Here is a 13,706-nt window from a genome sequence, read left to right as displayed (position 1 = left end):
GGTGATGGCATGGCGTCTACCAAAAATTCTGCCCACCCTCTAAGGCCTCCTAAGTGGCCATGCAGAAGCTCTACAGACACACACACACACACACACACACACACACACACACACACACACACAGAGAGAGAGAGAGAGAGAGAGAGAGAGACTTGGGCCGCCAAGCCTGGGGACTCAGCTGATTCAAGAGCAAGTGTTTTTTTTTGTTTTGTTTTGTTTTGTTTTGTTTTGGTGCTCCAGTCCATAAAAAGTCCTTTCTTAATCCCACATTCTATAAACCTCTTTAATTTTCCCAACAGGAAACTCCATTTCTGGAAGACTCTACACTTGCTTGGCTGATCCTAAAATCCACAAAACATAGTTTGCAAGTTGCTGCACACACCCTTACTCCCAACACTGAATGTGTATGCTTCCGTTTGCTTTTACACTGGGAAAATGCCTCTTTCCAGACATAAGATTTAGGGATAGTGTGTTTCGAGTATACAGCAGAGCTTTGAAGTCTGCCAATTCATCACATGGCATTCTTTGATTTCAACAGTGTGTCAAAGTCAGCTATGCAAGCCTGCGGTGGGAGGTGGGAGGGGTGGGCCAGCAGGAGTCCAAGAGAAGACAGCCTTGCAGTGCAGAGAGAGGGAATGTGCCTTCTTCTGCCTGACTCCCTGGTCTGTACTGTACATGCACACTTACAAAAAGACCCTCTGCCCTTGCCTGGATGAGGCTGGGACAGCCAGAGGGAGGGGCCCCTGGAGTAGGTAAGCCTTTCCCTTCTACACAGTCACTACTCTCTCCAGCAGGAAGCTGGGCTTCCAAGCAGGCTTGGGTCTCAAGGATCCTAATCCTGACAGACACTAGGCAGACTGTCCTCATGGTGGCAGTGTGGCCTTAATTAGCAGCTGCTGGTACCTGCAGGACTGCAAAGATGCTCAACATGGCCTGCTGATGCTGGGCCTGCTGTGAGTGAATGCTGGTGTTTCTGAAGGACTCTGTTCCCAGTTCTTCAGACTAGTGTGTGTGTGTGTGTCACTTTATAACCTACTATACATAAAAGCTCAGGTACAGGGGGATACAAGATTTATCTTTGGTTTTAATAATTTATATTCTGCCCCAGGACCTGGGGTTTAAATGCCCAGTCAAAGAGAGGTGACTTGTTACTGCAGTCAGCACTGAGTGCTGCAGTGGTGGAAATGGAGGGTCACATAAAGCAAGACAAAGTCTTCAAATCTCATCTTAAACGTGGCTTCCATCCTAATTGCTGGCTCTGGCCCTTCAGTCGGGTTGTATGACCCTGTTCTGTGGCACCTCAGTTCCCTGTGTGTCTCTCTTTTTTTTTTTTTCCTGTGTGTCTCTCTTATGTTATTGTTCCTTGATTCGCTTTTTCATTTCCTTCCAGATGGAACAAGATGCTCTGACAGGAGGGGCTTCTGTCCAGTCCCGAATCACATCCCCAGCATCCATCATTAAAGTTGTGCTTATGGTAGGAAGCTCATAAACGCTACTGAATGAAGGGGAATGAGGGTTCCATAGTGCCTGCAGCACACACACACGCACACACACACACACACACACACACACTGTCTGTATTTTTCTAAACCAAAGAAAAATATCAGTTTACCAAGCTTTTGGCTCCTAAAGGCCATACCAAAGTTCTATGGCAAGTACCCCTGGGGAAGTGAGAAGGAAAGGCCTGCAGCCCTCCCACTGTCTCCTTTACAGGGGAGCTGCGAGCTGTCCTTGCCAGTTGGGCCATTGTGCTGCCCAGATTATACCAGCACCTGTCTCCAGTATTGCTCTGCCCTGCCTGCTGCACCTCTCATCTCAAAACTGCCCACCAGGAGTGTCTCACTGCTAAGTGAGGCCCAGAGTACACAGGTGCCCTGCCCTCCCCTGTCCCTGGAAAGACACCTCCAGGTCAGGCCACTCCAAGGTTAGCCCCTCTGCTCAATCTCTCCACCCGAGCACCTCTGTGATTCTTCTTGTATGGGAAGAGAGGGGAAAAGATTTCCAAAAGAACACTGGCTGATTGGCAGCTTCAAAAAAGCAAGCACCAGCTGGCCCTGCAAACCCTTCCTATAATAAACAGATGTGTGTCTTTGAGAGGACGCTTTCCAAGATACTTCTGTGTTTCTGTCTTCAAGTAACCAAGCTGCAAGGTGATAAGAATTTAGAAATTCAGAACTTACTTTGAGTCTCAGAAAATGGTCATGCACCACATAATGACATTTTAATCAACAACAACCAATAGGTTGTGCTCCATTACCATCATAATGGAGCTAAAAAATAGCTACCCTTGTGACTTTCATTTCTATGTTTAATATGTTTAGATACACAAATACTTGACATGGCTTATAGTCTACACAATAGCATACAAACCAGGTTTGTAGCCTGGAAGTAATGGTCTGCACTACACAGATCAAGAGTGTAGCGAACTTTACTTCAAAGACCAGTGCAGTGAGCAACACCTCTGAGACGAGGAATACAGCAGACTTTACCTCAGAGATCATAGGTGCAGTGGACTTTACCTCAGAGACAAGGGGTGACTTGACAGGAATACAGCAGACTTTACCTTAGAGACCATAGGTGCAGTGGACTTTACCTCAGAGACCAGGGGTGACTTGACAGGAATACAGTAGACTTTACCTCAGAGATCATAGGTGCAGTGGACTTTACCTCAGAGACCAGGGGTGACTTGGACTTTACCTCAGAGACCAGAGGTACAGTGGATTTTACTCAAAGACCAGGAGTGCAGTAAGATCCATATCAAAGACCAATGTATAGACTTTGCCACAGAGACCAAGTGTGTCATGTCAGAGGCTCTACCATTTGAAGTGTAAGAGTATTATGTAATGTTACCACAACAAAAATTTAGACAATGTGCATCTCAAGGTGGGTCCCAAAGTCAAACAGCTCATGACCATGCTTACATTCTATGAGACTTAATGAAGATCGTGTCTTTGAGATCTCCTTGGGAATGGAAGGCCTGTATAAACATAGAAGATTTTTATCATCAACTGGTGATTTCTGTATTCCTCAGCCAGAAAGATGACATGATAAATGACTTCTGGGGGCTATTCCAATTCTCCCATGATAGCGTTTTAGCTTTAAAAAAAATCATTCCGTAGCTCTCCATTAGTCTAGAAAGCACTGCTGTCCTTAAGAGGCACCCATCCGGGAGTTATCACATCTTTCTCTTTCATCCTGCCCTCAAATTCAATTCTGAGGTCTTAAAGTGTTTGACCTGAAGCTAGTTGTGAAGGCAGTAGACAAAGAAGAAGCACCATAAGTCTCTGCGTTCTCAAATCCTATGACTTATCAAGGCCCCTGTATGATAACAGCAAACATCTGTGTCGGCCTCTTTTTAACCTTTTCATTTGGAGACCATTTGCTTGGCACCTACTGTATACATGTGTCATTCTCAATATTTCTTATGTTGATAACTGACCAACAAAAAACCCAAGTACTGTTATGAAAATACCTGATATTTGGTACTTTTAGCTCACGGATCTCTTCACTTTCTCCACAAAACACCCCCAACACTATAAATGCATCCTTCAGAGCCCCAGTTACAGGTAGCAGAGATGGCTCGGTGTCCTCAGCAAGCACAGGGACCTACATACAGATCCCCAGAACCAATGTAAAACTGGACTTAACTGTAATCCCAGTGCTAGATGAACAGAGACAGGTGGAATTTAAAAATGTAAAGACTTGTAATGTCCAAGAATCCTCTAGTCAGCCATCCTTGCTGAATCAGTGAGCTTTGGGCTCAGTAAAGAGTCCATGTTTCAAAAAATAAACTAGGGAAAGTCATAGATGAAGACAGCCCAATGTCAACCTCTGGTATGTGAGCATGCGTGCTTGTGTACATGTGCGCGCGCGCGCGCGCGCGCGCGCGCGCGTGTGTGTGTGTGTGTGTGTGTGTGTGTGTGTGTGTATGTGTGTGTGTGTATACTAATACACACATACACATGACACCCCCATTATGCACATACTAGCATTACACACTGAGCCCCAACCCCTTTTCTCTGTTTTCTCTGTCTTTGAATGCTCTAGGGAGAATGTGCCACCACCTCCTCGTCAAGGTTCTCCACTGCGCCACAGCCTGTTTAGTTGATATTATTAGAGGAAAGGATTCTGAACGCCCGAGAGAAACAGCTCAGAATAAAATCTCAGCATGATACAGAATAGAAATGTTGATCTCATGAGCAGCCACCTGCTCTGCAGTAGCTGGAGACACAGCCAGATATGATGCAGGGATGGGAACACTGAGGCTGCATGTCTGCCGCTCAGACGATGAACATACAGAGGAACCATTTCATCTTAATAATGAAACCATTGGCAACACAGTAGGAATTTGTTCTGGGCCTGCCATTCCTTGCTTCTTTTCCTATTAAGTCTTTCTGTTTTACCTGCTGCTTCTCCAAAAACCCACCTGGGTTTGGTTCTCTGTTTTTCTAACCCCACTCTTCCAGTCCAGCAGGTACAAAGTCAAGCAGCCCCCTGAGGGTTGAGTGAGGCTTATGGGAAAGATGGAAAAGAAGACTCAGAGACAAAGGTTAGAAATCGGTAGGGCTGTCCAGTCAGTACTGCAGCAGCCTCGAATTGAATTCTCTTAGGCTTTAGATATTTTACAGTATTGTGGGAGACAAAGTCACAAGCCAGCTGAGACAATGGCTAATGCACATTTGATATCTGTACACATCTGAAGGCCTCCCTATTCCTCCCTGTTTCTTCCTCCAAGATTAATAGAACATTCAACCCCTTGCCTTGAGCTTCAAGTGTACCTCCTCTTATTGTTCCATGAGTCAGCAAGCCAAGAAATCTGTCAGTAGACCCTGGCCTGACCTGACTCTGCCTGACAGGCAGACTTTCACAGAAACAGGCAAAATGGCTCCCAAAACCCCACTCCCTATGAAAGTTGCTATGGAAGAGGCAATAGGACCAGCTACCCAGGGAAGAAACTCTCCAGCCTTTGTGTGGCCCCTAGAAATTCCAATATCTACACTAGTTTTATTTCATTTTGAATATTCATGTAAATGTGACCACAAGCTGTGGAGTATTTTCACGTCTGGCTCCCTTTGCCCACACCAGATTGGCCTGTGGGAAAAGCTGTGGGGTATTTCTTCTTTAATGATTGCTGTGGAAGGACCCAGCCCACTGTGGGTGGTATTACACCTGGGAAGTCCTGGGTTGTATAAGAAAGCAGGCTGAGCAAGCCAGGAGGAGCAAGCAACATTCTTCCATGGCTATGGCTTCAGCTCCTACCTTGAACTCCTGCCCTTGACTCCCCCAGTGACCAACTATGACCTGAGTTATAACATGAAATAAACCCTTTCCTCCACAAGTTGCATTGGGTCATTGTGTGCTTTATTACAGCAGTAGAAGGCCTAACCAAGACAGCCAGGGAAGGTCTTCCTTGTGGGTTACAGTAGCTGGGGCTACAGACTAACACTGCAACATGCCCATCCAGCCTATGGCTCACATACCAATGTTTCCAGTTTGAGGTCGTTATGAATACTGCTACTGGAGACGTTGTTCATGTCTCTCCGTGGCCAAGTGCATCATTTCTGTTGAGTCAAGACCTGGGATCTGAAAGGTTGATCTTCAACTCAGAGGTCAGAAAACTGGGGAGGGATAGTGAGTGGAATGACTTGATAGTTGGCTCATAGGCAGAGTCCCACTAATCAAGGAAAATGTTCCCCAACCCACTCAATAAACCACCACTTATAAAAAATGTCTTCTTGAAGGAAAAGCTCTTTTACAGACAGCATGTGCAGAGACAGCGCGTGTTTCAGTCATGCCTGAAGAACACTAAACCCGCTAGTGTTTGGATTTCTACCGTGGACAGCACAGAAACAGAAGATTAGAAGGTCACATAATGGAATGGGTGCCGCTAGGGAGCAGTGCCCTGAAGTCCCAACCACCTCAGCACCCCAAACCCAAGAACCCTGCAGTCAGCCTGATGCCTGGCAAAGGATTTGTCCAAAGCTCACGGGCAATGGCTGGATGGATTGCACTTAGGTGGGCTATAGATAAAGCTGAGCGGGGGCGTGGGGTGGGAGGGAGCGCTGAGTGGATGAAGCTGCTCTAGGCTCGTGTCGGCACGGACAGGGTGATGTCAGCGCTCTAGTCAGTGCTGTGTCTGCCTGTTGCAAACTCGGAGCCAGCATCAGCATCATGAGTGTTCCCACCTATGCTCCTGCTTCATCTGCTGTGTCCAAGTTCATTCAGCTTCTGCGGTCTTGTTGTTTGATTCGTGAGTGAATAGGTGGAAGGTCAGGTTGCTGTTGTAACCCTCAGTCTCCCCTTCTTAAGGCAAGGTTTCCCTCCTCTGGTTGTTATCCCTTCTACTTCTCTTCCCACAAAAAACAATCCAGAATTCCCTAGATCCAGATCTCAACCACTGTGTGAAGGCTAGCTACTCTGCAATAGAGACCCCTGGATCATGGACACTGTCCCATAGTATTTCTGTGATGTCTCAGAGACTTATACCATCCTCTGCAGAGGCCCAGGCCCAGGGGCTACGTGGGCACTTTCCTGAGACAGTGAAACCAGGGAGAATGACTCTTTAAACTTTGATTATTTACTTCATGTGGTCTTTATTTAGACCACTGTATACTCCAGGCAATTCTGCTAAAGGAAATCTGACATTGACCCCCTGCTGGCTCTTTGGCCACTGATGAAATAGAGGGTTGGAGCTCTGCTTAGTAAATATTGCTATATGTGATTTAAGAAAATATTTCTTAAGGCTCAACCTGGCCGTGTTGTTGATTAAGACAATATAATTACCATAAAGCAGCTCCCTGACCTCTGGCTTGATACTGAAAAGATGCTGATACACAAAGTCCTCCCTGGTACACAATCAACTCAGAGCACACAGCGTCTGGCTGTCGTTTTCTTATTCACTGCTCAGTGGGATGATCAGCTCAGGTCTCCGTGAGTTTGAGGCAAGGTTAGTAGGGGAAGAAACTGCCATGGTCTAGCTGTGGACGGTCATGAATTCTTAAAGCCCGTAGGGAAGAAAAACACATACTCCTTCCCTGCCCCAACAGGGTTTTGAGCAGATATTTGGAAAATGGGTTTGTTACCAAAGCTAGCATGGCTGTCTCATGCTCAGTCCCAGAAATTAGCTCTTGCTACACAGTGTCTTCTCCCACACTGCTTTATCAAGAAGACTTCCGTGAGAGGAAGCCCCTTGACCTTGAAAATTCCTGATTTGAGCACTGTCATTGGGCTGCTCATTATAAATTATGCAGCCTCAAGTGTTTTCTTACAGCCCCACAAAATGCCTAAGATGCCCCCCATTATTGCTCCAGCACACATATGCTTATGTTCATGGCACCTAAACCTGAAACATCTGACAGACCATTAAGAGAAAGAAGTCTGAATATTCACTTTGCATGAACCCATCATTCCAGCCACAGATTGGAAGAGCTGAAAGTGAATGAGAAGCAAAAGATAAAGGGCGATTTGAGCACTATATGAACTGAAAGAGAACCAACCGTAGTGGTCTGAATGACAACTTTTCCCCCATAGACTCGTGTTGGAAAGCTTAGTTCTCAGTTCATGGTGCTGCTTGAGGAGAATATGAACCCTTTAGGAGGTGCAGCCTTGCTGGACAAAACACTCACTGAGGGGAGGGGCAATTGAGAGTCATAGCTCGCCACACTTCCAGTTGTTTCTCTGCTCCCTGTTGAAGATGTGACCTTCCAGCTTCCAGCTATGACTGCCAGCTGCTGCCACCGACCCCGACCCCATCCCACCCCACTCCTGTCATTATGGACTCTCCATTGGGAAATCAATCCCAAATAACTCTGTCATCCTTTGGTCACAACAACAAAAAAGTACCTGATACATCAACGGGTCACCCTCGGTACGATTTCACATGTTTTTTCTTTTCATTTTTTTGAGACATGGTTTCTCAGTGTAGCCCTGGCTGTCTTAGAATTCACTTCGTAGACCAGGCTGGCCTCAAATATCAGTCTGTCTCTGCCTCCAGTGCTGGGATTAAAGATATGTGCTGCCGCTGCCGCTGCTGCTGCCACTGCCGCTACCAACACCACCACCACTACCACCCCATCTCTGATTTCATCTTTATAATAATACAGGTAAAACTACAAACACAGCTTGCAAGAACACACACGTGTGGCAAGATAAGAAGTTAGAAATGATGCACTAGTATAGTAGTATCCAATAAAAAACTTAAATTGATTCTGGCAGCAGCATGCTCCTCACTACCTGCACTAATGTTCTGGGTTACCAAATGAAAGGCACACACAGCCTTTATATTTTGATATGCCTAAAACAGCTCAATGGCTGGGCCACTTCCTGACCTCCACAAAGCTAATCCACCTCCCTCAGATATTCCCAAGCTATTGCTTACTAAATCCTATCTTCTGTCTTTGCTGCCCTGGACCCAGTCACGCAGCCCCCTTGGACCACTGTATCCTGGCTCCTACATGGTGGCCATGCTCTCTGTCCCATACCTTCTCAAGCACTGCATCTCTCCTCTCCCTCTCCTGGCATGGTGGACCTTTTTCCTCCTTCCTTTGGTTCCTCACCCAGGAATCCTAAAAGTACCACTTCTGTCTGCCCTGCCCAGACATTGCTGCTGGCAACTTTCCTTACCAGTCAGAACCAACTTGGGGCAGGGTCCCTCAGTGTCTTATGTGTGGACAGGTGGATTCTCATGCCAACAATTTTAGGGACCCAAATTAACATAATAGAAGCAACCACACACTAGACCAAGCAATGAGTGTAGATGTAGATTTGTGAGCTTTGTACAGATCATGTCCTTTGCATTGTTAACTAAGAATTATGGCTAATACATTCCCAATCATAAAAGGGGAATAACCCCAAAAGATGCCATACCTGATTAGTGTGTCTGGTGTTACTCTTTTGGTACAGTCCAACTGTCTGTCTACCCAGGCAAGTTGTCTATGTCAGCCCATTCCACTCCAATCTGACTCTTTTTACTGTGTAGAAGGCAGAAAAGTATAAACTGTAATCCCAGATTTATATCCAGCCAATCAGATGAGAGCCTGATTTGGAGCTGGACCACATAGCAAGAAAGTGGGGAGGTCACATCCACTTGTTGATGGGACAACAGCTTTGGCAGAGAGGATGTGGGCTCAGCAGCAGATGGCTAGAGCAGTGGTACCCTGCATCACTAGCCCTGAAGCCACTGTCTGCCTGGGTGGCTCCAAGAGTTGTTCTTAGAATTTCAGCTAAGAAGACAGTTCTCTGGCTCTGGCTCCAACTAATGAAATAAGCCTTGCAATACCCTTCAATAAATGTCCTGTTTTAAATTCTTCAGAATAGATTCTGTTCTTCACAAGTCAATACCAACTTATACAGTCTCCAAAAGGAGGATGTCTCCTCTTTCTTGACTCAAATGATAACTAAAAAAGAAAAGTAAATGCCATTCCTTGGCCTTCCTTCTTTTTTCTCATAAGCTTTATTTTGGTCAAGAAAGACTTAGAGCAGGTGGAAAAGGAGATGGCTTACTGAATAAGGGCACCTGTTTTCTGCAAGTGTGAGTTATGAGTTTGAATTCCCAGCACACATGAAGAAGCTAGACATGGCTGCATATCTATAGCCCCAGCACTAGGAGCAGAGACAGGAGCATTCCAAGAGCTCACTAGTCAGGTGCCTGGCCAAAATGGTGACCTTCTGGTTCAGCAAGAGACTGTCTGAAGTCAATAAGACAGAGTGATAAAGCAAGACATCTACTCCAGACTCTGTTCATGTGGACAAGTTGCTACACCTTCCCACACACTCACATCCATGCATCATAAACACAACACACTAGAAAAGGGAAGGGAAGGGGAGGGGAGGGGAGGGGAGGGGAGGAGAGGAGAGGAGAGGAGAGGAGAGGAGAGGAGAGGAGAGGAGAGGAGAGGAGAGGAGAGGAGAGGAGAGGAGAGGAGAAAAATAATGACTGACTATTCCCATGTTTTAGTTTAAATAAGACTGACCCTTATGTCCTTAAAGTGTGGCAGATAAAAAAAATGTTTATTCTTCAGGGTTCATCTTATGTGAGCCAAGTGACAGATGACTTAGCAAATCCACGTTATGTGAGTATCAAATGCATTTACAGTGAAATCATAGTGTGCTTGAGTATTAAAATTCTATAAATGTTGGAAAATGTGTGATAGTATCATAATTAAGTAAACTTCAACGTGCTATTAATGTCAGATCTACTGAGAAAACCCTAATCCATACTTATGAACAAGGAAGGCTTGTCACAGTCCAACAGTGGCCAGAAGTATGTGTGACATAGGCAATTACTAAGACAGGTCACCATCCAGCTAAAAGGATTCAGTAGGGTGCCTGTTCATCTTCAGAGAATGGCTTAGTATCAAGGCAGGAGTCCTGCCTGATTATGCATCGTGACTCTTAACTGAGAGATCCTCCACAGGAAGCAGTCTCTGCAAATGGCACTTCCTGGTGAGGAGCCTTCTGCTTCCCACATGTTGAATGCATGGCAAGATGACAACCTAGGGCAGGAGAAAGTACAGAAGTATGATCACAGCAAGGCAACCTCTTGCTGCTGGGGCCACTTCTTATGGCTGCTTTTTATTTGAGTAATATAGGTTCACATTAAAACTTATCTGAGCACAGTGGAACATACTTCTGTATTAGGCAGGAAGGTTGTGAGTTCAAAGCCAGTCTGACCTGTGTATTAGCTTTGAGGACAGTCTGAGTTACACAGACACCTACTAAAGTGTTTCTATAAACCATTAACTGTGTTAGCAAGCCACATGCTGAAGTGGATGGCACCATCCTGTGGGCTGGTGGCCCATATGGAATAAAAAGGGTTAAAGGGGTGGGCAGGGCAGTCAGCATTCATGTGTCTCTACTTTCCGATCTCTTCAGATGTGAGCAAGCAGCATTCTGCTCCCACTGCCATGGTTTTCCTGTTCTTACACTGTGTGCCCTCCTTCTCTAGCATTCAGTCATGACAATGGGAAAACAACAAATCCAGACACACTGGTCAGTCACTGCGACGAAGATCATTGTTGCCAAGGTCTTACTATGGCTCTGATGACATACACATATCTTAGCTTCCCTGGGCCCTTCGTCCATTAGGAAAACATTAGAGATTATGTTTTAGAACTGCATGGACAAGATATGCTCACAGCCCTGACAGTACTGTGGGTCATATGCACATGGGGACAGTATTGTACCTAGCAGATAAGGGGACACTGGGAATGAGAATTAGGCAGGAGGAACTTTCATCAAGCATGCTGTACTTCCATCATTTCCTCTAAGAACATGTCAGTTTTCTTTAAGATCTGCTTTGTGTTCTTAGGAAGCTGTCTTTGGAAACATGTGACTGGTCTGACAGCAGACGCTCCCTGTTTTAAGCTGTCAGCCTCTCAGTGGTTGTTAGCCCCATCCTAAAATTGATGCATTTTCAAAGTGTGTGACTTTATATTGGTTCACTGTAAGGATGTGAGCAGCTTTTAAGATTGAGAGCATCACCTCAGAGCATCAGTAGAAGAGGCCTGATCAAAAAAGAGATGGGAAATTCATTAGAAGAAATTATTAAGGCGCTGACACAAAATTCAAGGAAAAAGAGCAATATATGTGAACAACTTATTCCAGATTTAACCAACTTTAGCAAAGTGACTTGGCTCTATTTACCACTATCCTTCAGGAAGCCAGATTCTTTGTGTATTCCACTCCAGTGCCTGAAATGAAGTAAGCAAAGCTTAACATTATTCATGAAGTGGATAAATAGTAATTATATATGCAACTGCTTCTCTGCAATTCTGTATATTAATAAAATAATTATAATCTTTATTTATTTGAGAATTTGTTTTAATATGAATTCAAATTGTATTCAGGAATTTAACATCTCTTCTTAGTTGGTCTTTGACAGATCAAGTTAACCAAAGGCTAGAATTTCTTAATACTTTGGGGATTAAAAATTGTTCTAATAACCAAAAAATTTTTTTCTCAATCTATGAATCTTCTCCCCCACCAAAAAAATAAAATGGCACATAAAGCAAAGTTAGGCAGGAGCTTCACAGCCATCAGACAAAAAAGCCAGAAAGATCTCAAATAAACAAGTGTAGTTGCACCTCAAGGGACTCCAAGTATAAACCAAACCCAAATTAGTACAAGAGGAAATAATAAATGTTAGAAAGGAAAGAAAACAGACTAAAAATGTCCAAGATCAATGAAGCATGGCACTGTGCTCTTTGCAAATATAAACAAAACTGGAAAACACTAAAAGAACCCTTCGGTTTGCATTCCTCTGTGCTATTCAGTTTGTTCTGTACTTTTTTTTTTTTTTTTACTTTTCACCTAAGCACTTAGGACCCATCAGTATGGGTCTCGAGTACGAATCTCCTTCCTTCGATATTTGGGCCTGACGCCGTCCCCACTGGGGGCCAGTGAGTGACTGGCAGACTGATGCCTGTCATTACTCATCTGGAACAACACATCTGCTCAGCTCAAACCTTCAGAGAGCAGAGATTTATTACACATTAGCGACTACTTCAAACATTGCAGATTAATGAGGCATGAGAGACTACTTCAGACTTCCCCGGTCTCAGGAGTTTGGTAAACATAACAAGCATTTCAGTCAATGTTGAAAGGTCAGATAGGGCCCCAGCAGGACTTATTTATGGAAGGACTGGTTCTATCCAGTTCTAGACCTGCCCTTTTGCTTTGAGAGAAGATTCAAAAAACAGTTCAGGGTGACTGCACATGATGCTTATCTCAGGGATATGAAAACTCTCCAGCCAGCCACCTCCAGGATTAGGCATGCTCTTGTGTGGTTATCTGAAAATGTAGAGGCTAAAGGCCACCTGTCTGTTCCTCGGTGACTTATCTTAAGCACTTGTCACACACTGTGAACACCAGAGGCATGCACAAGAGGCAAACCAGGTGAGAATATACAAAGACAGAATTCCTGCATCAAATGCCAAATACCCAGGCAGCTGGATTACAAGAGGAAAAGTCAGGGTTCTTGGAGAATCCATAGAGACCTGCTAGCTCTGGAGAGGCAATTAAAAAAAAATGATGGTTGTTTTCACCTTTGTGTTTGGACTCTCACTTCTGCTGTGGACTCCTGAAATCCAAGCACACGGCATTTTTCTTTGTGCTGTTTGTGGAAGAAGCTTCATGAAATCAGTCATGGGCCCCCAACTGCCTGGAAAAAAAAAAAAAACATCTCTTTCCTCTTCCTGTCAGGACGAATCCCTCTTAGAGGCTCACTTCCAGTGGAGTCTTCTTTTCCAGAGCATTCCCTATCTCCTTAGTGACTGAGTAAAAGTCAGTCTCAGAGTGTCTGTGGCTCCACAGCCTGTGCTGTCCCAGTGCAATGGGTGACTGTGCTGTGTCATCCTTCGATGATGCATTGTTCATATCTGATCTCCCCATGCCATGGGGCCTGGCAAGGCACAAATGCTCAGTAAACAGTTTTTTTGTTTTTTGTTGTTTTTTGTTTGTTTGTTTTTTTCTGATTCAATGCAAGAAGTTAGGACTTTAATTATATATATATATATTTAATTAGGTATTTTCTTCATTTACATTTCAAGTCCCCCATACCCTCCCCCCAACTCCCCTACCCACCCACTCCCACTTCTTGGCCCTGGCGTTCCCCTGTACTGCGGCATATAAAGTTTGCAAGACCAATAGGCCTCTCTTTCCACTGATGGCCAACTAGGCCATCTTCTGATACATATGCAGCTAGAGAC

At 44.8% G+C, this 13,706-nt stretch overlaps 1 long non-coding RNA gene across 1 annotated transcript; it reads right to left on the bottom strand.

Annotated features, from left to right (window-relative positions):
• On the bottom strand, nt 5,338–11,691 carry Gm35225. Its single transcript, XR_379172.2, has 3 exons — nt 11,644–11,691; nt 8,866–8,969; nt 5,338–5,618 (listed from the first exon to the last, which is right to left on the bottom strand). It is a non-coding gene; the product is annotated as a predicted gene, 35225 (long non-coding RNA).
• Nucleotides 11,692–13,706: the final 2,015 nt, after the last annotated feature.

Source organism: Mus musculus, chromosome 9, assembly GCF_000001635.26.
Source record: "Mus musculus strain C57BL/6J chromosome 9, GRCm38.p6 C57BL/6J".
In the NCBI taxonomy this organism is placed as follows: Eukaryota; Metazoa; Chordata; class Mammalia; order Rodentia; family Muridae; genus Mus; species Mus musculus.
This window is presented reverse-complemented; position numbering and strand designations above follow the sequence as displayed.